Below are 9,848 nucleotides of genomic sequence, written 5' to 3'. Positions count from 1 at the left end.
TTCTGAGTTCACCGGAGCATAAGTGTGAGAGCAACTCAGTCAGAAAAAACCGGGCTTGCTTCTATGTGCCTGTGTGCTCAGCCATGTCCGACTCATTGCAACCCCATGGACTGTAGCCTTCCAGGGTCCGCTGGCCATGGAATTTTCCAGGCAAGAATACTGGAGTGGGTCGCCATTTCCTCCTCCAGGGGATCTTCCCAATGCAGGGATTGAACCCACGCCTCCTGCATTGGCAGGCGGGTTCTTTACCACTGCACCACCTGGGAAGCCCCACTCCGGTCTCAGGAATGTACAAAAAGGACACGATTCACCCCCCATGTTCCACTTCCCACTCTGTTCCCGAGAGTGGCCCCACCTCTGCACGGAGACACACGGATGGGATCCTGCCCTCAATCAAGGACTGTCTGTGAAGCTGCTTCTTTTTCCTAAAAATGGAAACATCGGTCTAATCAGAAAAATTAAACTAAGCCAATAAATGACCGAGAAGGAAAAAAAGTTAAACCAAAACTGACTGAGCATAACTTGACAACTGTGACGTGTTAGGAAGACAGCCATTGCACCACATAGCTACCACCCATAGGGCTGAGAAAACCAAGGCGACAGATAAGCACCATTAAAACACAACAAAGACGCCCAAAAGGCTGAAACTCAACTCGGACTTCCGAGGAGGGAGTGCTGCATGGCTGAAGCTTGTGTTTCTCAGGGGATGTGATGGGACTGGTCCTACAAGACTTTGAAAAACTTCAACGTGCTTTCAGCTGCTGGGGTGAAGAAGCACCCCCTAAGTAATAAGGACAGGAACTGGAGATTGAATAAAGCAAGAAGGAAAAAACAGGAACAGGTACCTTCTCCCCTGCCGTCTTGCTCACAGTGTCCCTCTAGTGTTTCCTTTCGGCAAGACTTAACAGAGAGCAGTGGGCAAAGCAGATAGGTGGTTGTAGGGTCCCACTGCCTGCATCACACAAGGGACAAGAGAAGGGTCAGTTTGGAGTGGGAAGACAATTCCTTAATAACTGGCCTTAGGGAATAAATAAAGAGAGAAAGAGATATGTACCATTTGGGGGTTGGTGCTATAAAGACAAAGGGTAGAGAGTAAGACGAGAGAAGCAAAAAACTGGAACAAAAGTAATCAGTAGAAAATGTAAGCCTTTGTAGTTCACAAGAAAAATATAAAGAGGGAGTAAACATAACACAGAATGTAAGGTTAGGGCAAGGCTGTTAGGCAGGGACTGGAGGCAGTGAGCCAGACAGATCTTAACATCAGAGCATGAACTCTGATTTAAATACAAGTTACATCAGTTATTCAATGTAGGACCCTGGGCAACTTGCTCAAACTCTGAGTTTCTTTGTCTACATCTGCAAAGTAAGGATAATAACAGTAGCTATGTTGTAATGTTATTATGAATGGTGGTTGAGATAATTTTGTAAAAGGGCTTAATAGAGTGAATGGCATAAACCAAGATCTCATTGTTTTGTGTAGCTTTTTTTTTAACATATTTCAAATCTATTCATACTTGCTATTCTCTTTTGTGATGTTATGAAAGAAACTGCTCTTTGTGTCCCAATACTCACTTTTTATTTCAGCATATTAGTGGAATTTTTATCTGGGCACCTGGCTACACAGAGTAACGACTTCTTTCTCAGCTATCTCTGTATCTGTGCCTCGTAGGTTAAGTTCTGACCAACAGGATAATAAGCCAAGTCATGGTGGAACTTCTGAGTGCTGTCTTTAAAAGAATAGGGCACTCTCCTCTCTCCTTCCTGCCTTACTGCTGGCTGGAATGTAGACATCCCAAGGAGCCCTCTTGACTTTTTGGATGAAGGCAGCACCTTAGGGAAGGCAGAGCAACAACATAAAAGGAGACTGTTCCATGACAACATCATACAACCATCATAGTAGCTCAGACTTTGTGTAAGAGAGAAGTAAACTTCCATTGTGTTAAAGTCACTGTAATCTGGAGTGAAGTAGACTTGATTCCTGTCTTCATGGAGCTTTCATTCTAAAAGAAAAGTGTAGCTGTTATAAACGTGTAACCGAGAGTATATATTTGATTTCAAGAAACAGAATAATCAGAACCTAGGAGGTTTTGAAATAAAGGTTTGTCTCACAGAAAAAGGAATTCGAGTGGCTCTGGGGTGCATTCAGTAGCTCACCAATAACAGGATTCTGGGTCAGCTTCTCTGCAAGGCTCTTGGACCTATCCTCATGGTGTAAAGATAGCTGCTATAGCACCAAACATCACAACCTCACACACAAAAATACGTAAAACAAGAAAAATGGTCCCTGTTTGTCCTTCTCTTCCATCAGAATGGAAAGTCTTTAACAAATGTCCTTATCAGTTTTGGTCTCAGGTTTCACTGGTTAGTATTGGAACACAGTCCAATGCCATAACAGCTAGGGAGGCCAGGCCAGCAAGGAACTGACATTCTTAGCTTTTACAGGCTTTGGAAGTTGGGCTTCTCAGGAAAGGAAGAAGTAGGCTCAGAGTATTGTTAGGCATCAATCTTTTTAGAGGCTTTGGAAAGTGGACTCCTCAGGAAAGGAAGAAGCAGGCTAATAGTATTGTTAGGCATCAATCTTTTTAGGAACCATTCTTTGCTTTTTGTAACTTTCATGTGGATAGCTTAGTGCTGAAATTCTTCGCCAAAAGTGTTTATTTATACCTTATTGTCTTATTGAGTTGCCACCTTATATTATAGAGAAAATAAAGTAGGGTTAACTAATCTAAATTTTTATCTGTACTATTATATAATTCAATTATGCCATGCATCAGGCTTTGTGTTGAATACTTGAAACACATTATATCATTTAATAAAGTGTGGTTTCTGAAAATTGCTGGTCATCTGCTTGTTACCTTCCAAAGCACTGCATTTTTGTATGAATAAAATAAAGCTGGATGATAGAAGGTACTGTGAATCAATTTTCAATATGCTCAAGAATCAACATTGCAGAAAGCAGACATCTTATTATCTTGGCCAAACTACATAAAGTGTTGGCTTAGCTTTTAGCTATGGTTTCAAATCGATTCTGATAATGGTGACAGAAAACATAGTGAAAAACTAAAACATATCTGGCATTTTCCTGTCAAATAAACCAACCACTCCCTGGGAAATGAGACATTGGTCAAGAATTTAGATTGACTCACCAGGGTTATTCCAGGACTTATCAAAAAGTCTCAAAGTTCTTCTAATTTGCTTAAATACTTGCCACAGTTGTGCACTCTGCTAGTTACTTGCAATGCATAAATTGCTACACATTCTCATGTAGACTATGGACTTGCCTTTAAATCTGCTGAATTTAAGAAATTAATGCTTGGAGACTTTATTAAAACTGCCACTCTCACATCCCATCACCTTCACACAAATGGTCAGATTGCAGATACAGTAGATGCAGTGAAGAAACTTGTAGAAAGAATTGTCCAATGAGACTAGACTAGACAGATTCCTCATCAGAGAGCATAGCTCGAGGGTGGAGTCAGGACTGTGGTTTAGTGAGCTGTGCAGAATCTCACATCTGGACAACATCTAGACTTCTATATGTGCAGCATCAACACATACAGAGCCTAGAACAATTGGTTCTCAAATTTGTGTGGTCACAATAATCACATTAAGGAGTGTATTAAAATATAGATTCTATGTGCTAAGTCACCTGAGTCGTGTCCAACTTTTTGCAACCCTATGGACTATAGCCCGCCAGGCTCCTCTGTCCATGGGATTCTCCAGGCAAGAATACCGGCACTGGTTGCCATTATTGATCTCTATTGTTGACCTCCCCTGGAGGAGGACCTCCAGGGGATCTTCCTGACCCAGGGACCGAACCCCCATCTCCCGCATAGCAGGCAGACTTCTTTACTGCTGAAACACTGGGGAAGCCCATAGATTCTTATATCTTATCCCAAACTGTGTGAGTGGCTCTGGGCTAAAGTAGGTGAATCTGCTTATTTGACATGAGTTCTAGGTGGCTCTGATACACTGGCAGACCAGATCACAGATCATAATTTGAGAAACATGGTCTAGCTGCTGTTTGGTTAGCATCTACTATGCCAACTTTGAGTTATACAATTTAGTCTTTATGAATTTGACCTAAAGTAGGATCCCTTTAAAACTGAAATCACACAGGTCAAGTTGTGTGATGACTAGACATCATAAAAATCAACATGGCATTACCACGTTCACTGGGTGAGATTTGTATGTACGTACACACATGGATAGTCCAGTGACTAACAGAATCAGAGCTATTAAAACATCTAATCTCCATCACTTAGGAAATAAACTATCAAATTTATCAGAAATAGAATGTAAAGAACATAATTATTTTAAGACTACCACAAACTGCTATAATTAAGTTATCTAATAGTTTTAAATCTATTGGCACAAGGTTCAACTTGAGGTGTCCTCTTCCAGGATAAACAGTTATTAATTTTAGGGAGTAAGAGTAAAGATTTGATAGTCAAGGAATTAAGACACATTAAATCTTAGTCTAACAAATATCCTTATTTCCCCATTAGGTTCCCAAGAGATATTTATGCAAAATACAGAAGCAGGATGTTTAGAATAAAAGAACCACTAAATTAATAAAGCACAGATCCTCCTACTATTTTACTCTGTTACATGGCAGAACTGGAGCAAGTTTGCTTTTGTCTCAAGACATAGGCAGGGTCTAAGACTCCTGCTCTCTTCCTGTAAGTCTGAATTCTGGGGCAATTATATGCTGTCAAATCTATGTGGAGAGGGATGGAAGAGAGGTGGCAGGATACGGAGAAGAGAGAATGAGGCCAGGAATGAAGAGGAAATCCAGAGGGTGGGCCTGGGCCTGATGTCGCCTACCTATAACACACTGAGAGATTGAAAAATAATTAACCAGGAAACCAGGAGTCACTAGAATGGCAGGCCCGCCGAGATCTGCTTATCAAAGGAAGAGACATCCAAAGGACAAAGGAAAGAAGCCACTCCCACGTGTAAGGACCATAAGCCTGCCTGTAACAGTGGTGTGGCTCTAAGGTCTGCTTTTATCTGACCAATCATATTAGCAAGTCTGGCTCAGACTCTTGTGGGGTCACTGCTCCTTTCCCATGGGTCCTGGAGAAGACTCTTGAGAGTCCCTCGGACTGCAAGGAGATCAAACCAGTCCATCCTAAAGGAAACCAACCCTGAATATTCACTGGAAGGACTGATGCTGAAGCTGAAGCTCCAATACTTGGGCCCCTTGATGTGAAGAGCCAACTCATCAAAAAAAGACCCTGATGCTGGGACAGATTGAGCGCAGGAGGAGAAGCGGGCAACAGAGGACGATATTGTTGGATGGCATCATCGACTCAGTGAGTATGAGTTTAAGCACACTCCAGGAGATGGTGAAAGACAGGGAAGCCTGGCGTGCTGCAGTCCATGGGGTCGCAAAGAATCAGACATGACTGAGCAATTGAACAGCCACCACCTCATAGCAAATACAGAGGGATGGGGCAGGGGCAGTGGGAGGAAAGTCCGAGTTCGCTCCAGCTGTGATTCACTCCATAATTGGTTTTGACCTTGAAATGGATGAGCCAATCTGTTTCCTCAGTCCTACCGACCTTTCTAAATCTTACTCAACTTTTAGGGTTCAGCTCAAATACATTCTTCTGCCTGACACCCAAGCAGGTAACTCTTTCTCTGCAATCAAATGGCGCACATCCATATCATCTCACTTATGGACAGATTGTGAATGACTTCACTTATAAGAAAGTAAGCTAACCCTTGTATGAATTCACAGAATAATTGGGAGGAGTCTCAGAAATGTGATCATGTCTCCTCTCTGTAACTAGATTCTCTATTCCTGAAACATAGAATTTTTGTTTCAAATATTTTTGTCATCTTTTGTATCACCTGTAATGTATAATCTAGAAGTCTCCTCACTTAAGAACAGTCAATTTACGAACTTGCATTGTAACAAAGATTTTCACTCGGGTGAAAAGGAAGCAATCTGCTGGCCATCAACAGATGGTTGGGCATCGTCCCTTGAGATGTGGGGATCGAGTCTTTCATTAATTAATGGCATGTCTGAAGCAGTACTGTGCTATCAACTTATTTTTTATTTAAAAAAATAAAAATGCAAGCATATTGGGGGGAAATGTTTAAGAAGTTTTTAAAAATTGTAACTGTCAAATAATCACAGTTCTTTTACAAAACTTGACATAAATATGCTGACAGAGATTTCTTGTCGGGTATCCTGGGACTTCTGAACAAATAAGCTAATGAACAGCCTTTTGAATCTTGACTTGATCATAAGTTAAAGAAGATTTTGGACTGGCATGTAGTAATTATTCAGTAAATTTTTATCTGATTTTAATTTCTTTGGCTTCACAACTAAATTTTTAACCTTTTCAAAGGCAAGCACCGTATCAGCTGCTTCTTTTGCATTCACCACAAAAGACCAAACATGTCGCTAAACAGCACTGCCAACCATAGAAAGAGAACAAATTTTAAAACTCACCATCCAAAGTAAGTCCACAGTACATCCTTGTGTGTAAGATTCTACACACTAACATGGATATTTTTCCTCCAAGAAAATATCCCAGGGAAGGAAAGGAAAGGAAAGAATGTGGGGATTTCAGATACTTGTGTGCAGCAGAGGATGTAGGTCCAGGTCAAACAACTTTCTTCACATGGAAGCACTCATTGAGTATTCACCTTTGGGTACATTGCCTAGTCATTCTGTGCCTCAGTTTACTCATCTGTAAAATGGGGGTGACAAGAATAGCAGGCCCGATCCTACACAATCAGTCTGAAGCTCAAAGGAATTAGAGGTTGGCAAACTAACACCCATGGAGCTTTCCAGGTGGCCCTAGGGGTAAAGAACATGCCTGCCAGTGAAGGAGATGTAAGAGACGGGGTTTGATCCCTGGGTCAGGGAGATCCCCCGGAGGAGGGCATAGCAACCCACTCCAGTATTCCTGTCTGGAGAACCCCATGGACAGAGGATCCTGGTGGACTATAGTCCATCGGGTCACAAGAGTCAGACACTACTGAAGCAACTTAGCTCAGCACACAGAAACCCACCCATAGCTGAAACTGGCTTACTGCCTTTTTATAAATAAAGTTTTATTGGAACACACACAAGAGTTAATGCATATGAATGCTTAGAGTTTTCCTGCTCTCTAGCCAATGCTCAGTGAATACTAGCTATTGTTTTTGTGGTGTCAAGAGAGGGTAGTCCTAGCTCTGCTTCGATTGCGCCCTTTGATTCCATTTCCTTGTCTGAGAAACGGAAATATTTAAGTATTTAAACCAAATGCTCTCTAGTGCTAATTCTAACCTGAGTGATTCATATTCACATTATTCATATTCTTCTTTTCAGAAAAGAAAATGCACAAGGTAATGGAAAGAAAAATATAGACAAAGAAAAAAGCAAGCAAGCAGAGTAAATTATTTGACAGAAAGCATCCTGCCTCCCCTTCTCACACCCAAAATAAAAGCAGCTGAGAGAAGGAAGAGGATACAAGAAGAGATAGTGACACTATAAAAAGAACGAAGAGGCAATATTTCACTCAGGGCTCTATTGCTTTTATTAACTGTGAGACAGATTCACTCAGAACTTTTAATTCTTCAAATAACAGGCATCATAAACACCATTATCTGTTTGCTTGTGCCTGTAGCATTTACTGTAATTCCTCAGATGAAAACCTCAGCTTCTAATATTACAGGACAAGGATGGAGTGAGAAAGGCTTAATGCAATTCAAGATATTCAAAGGTAAAAAGCTGCAAATGAAAATTATCACAATGAGCAAGAATAAAATTATTATAAAACTGTCACATTTCTAATATTTCATATCACTTCTGACCATAAGCTCTGCAGCTATAAAAGCAATATCTTTTACTCCCCAGTGTGCAGTGGTGATGGTTCGCATTCTTCAAGGCTTATGATGTTAAAATGCCTTTAATTATGTTCCGGATAGCTATTCGTAAGGCATTCTTAAACCTCTCCAAGGTCAGCGTCTTCCTTCTCACTGATTCTCAGATCATCACTCTCTGATTCTGGCTTCACTGACATAATATTCATTTTATCCTGGGGAAAGGCACAACTGCTGAATTGGTCACACTGGCATCCGGGACGGGAGCAAGACTGTCCCAGAAGGTACCTTTGCCGGGCACTTGACGTCTGCATTGGTCTCCTCTGCCATTCTTTAGAGGTCAGCCAAACAAAATTCAGATGGATACTTAATGCAATTCAAACGCCTGAGCTTTGCAAACAGCCACCACCTTTTGGGGCCATTTGGAGACCTGAGTACCAAGCAGATGGTCAGCGGCACAGCCCCTTATAGATTTGTGTTTCTGGCGATATCGTGTAATGGGGAACAGGAAAGCAACATTGAGTTAGTTGCCCATCACAATGTTAAGTAGGCACCTTGAAAATTGAAAACCTATGTCTGCCATAGTTTATTCCGAACTTAAACAATTGCTGGCTATGTTGCCTACAGTATTAGACTTTACTCCCAATCCATCCATTAAAATGCTCAGACACCCAAACCCCAAAAAAGAAATCAACTTCATGGATGGCTGGCCTTGTTAACAAGTAGCGAGTGGCTAAGTTATATTTCGGGGGTACTGGCTCACCGAATTCTCGTTAAGGGCATGGCAGTTTTGGAAATGTCCTTGTTTTCAGCAATTTTCTTTTCATTTACACACATACCCACCCACACAGACCCATACATCTGTTTCCCCTATGTGGAATTTCAGAAAGGCTGTGAAAAATAAGCGGAAAGGGCATCCAAAGCCCAAAGCTATCAGAAGGAAGACCAACTACACAATGGGCTATGGGTGACTTCCAGGAACCACCTAGGTGATGGGGGATGACTTTATTTTGTTAATAATTTTTAATAGTATTTTTGTTATTGTTGTTCAGTCTCTCAGTCATGTCTGACTCTTTGCATGAACTGCAGCACGCCAAGCTTCCCTGTCCTTCTCCATCTCCCAGAGATTGCTCAAACTCATATCCATTGAGTCAGTGACGCCATCCAGCCATCTCATCCTCTGTCGTCCCCTTCTCCTCCTGCCTTCAATCTTTCCCAGCATCAGGGTCTTTTCCAATATGTCGGTTTTTCACATCAGGTGGCTAAAGTATTGGAGTTTCAGCTTCAGCATCAATCCTTCCAATGAATATTCAGGACTGATTTCCTTTAGGATTGACTGGTTTGATCTCCTTGCAGTCCAAGGGACTCTCAAAAGTCTTCTCCAATACCACAGTTCAAAAGCATCAATTCTTCGTCGCTCAGCTTTCTTTATAGTCCAACTCTCACATCCATACATGACTACTGGAAAAAACATAGCTTTGACTAGATGGACCTTTTTTGGTAAAGTAATGTCTCTGCTTTTTAATATGCTGTCTAGGTTGGTCATAGTTTTTCTTCCAAGGAGCAAGCGTCTTTTAACTTCGTGACTGCAATCACTATCTGCAGTGATTTTGGAGCTCAAGAAAATTAAGTCTGTCACTGTTTCCATTATTTCCCCATCTATTTGCATGAAGTGTTGGAACTGGATGCCTTGATCTTTTTTTTTTGAATGTTGAGTTTTAAGCCAGCCTGTTCACTCTCTTCTTTTACCTTTATCAAGAGACTCTTTAGTTCTTCTTTACTCTCTGCCATAAGGGTGGTGTCATCTGCATATCTGAGGTCACTGATATTTCTCCTGGCAATCTTGATTCCAGCTTGTGATTCATCCAGCATTTCGCATGATGAATAGTACTTTACTGTGTTTTTTTGCAGTAATCGAGAGAAATCTATGCCCACTATAGGAAATTTGGAAAATACAGAAATGCTATGGAATAAGTTCTACCTCTCGGGGACTGCCACTAATATGATTTTGGTACATTTTTAAC

General features: G+C 41.3%; 1 long non-coding RNA gene across 1 annotated transcript; it reads left to right on the top strand.

Annotated features, from left to right (window-relative positions):
• The first annotated feature begins 5,082 nt into the window (after positions 1-5,082).
• On the top strand, positions 5,083-7,694 carry LOC133071918 (uncharacterized). The gene is made up of 3 exons (XR_009696556.1): positions 5,083-5,318; positions 5,594-5,718; positions 7,331-7,694. It is a non-coding gene; the product is annotated as an uncharacterized LOC133071918 (long non-coding RNA).
• Positions 7,695-9,848: the final 2,154 nt, after the last annotated feature.

The sequence above is a fragment of the Dama dama genome, chromosome 17 (assembly GCF_033118175.1).
Source record: "Dama dama isolate Ldn47 chromosome 17, ASM3311817v1, whole genome shotgun sequence".
Classification (NCBI taxonomy): Eukaryota; Metazoa; Chordata; class Mammalia; order Artiodactyla; family Cervidae; genus Dama; species Dama dama.
This window is presented reverse-complemented; position numbering and strand designations above follow the sequence as displayed.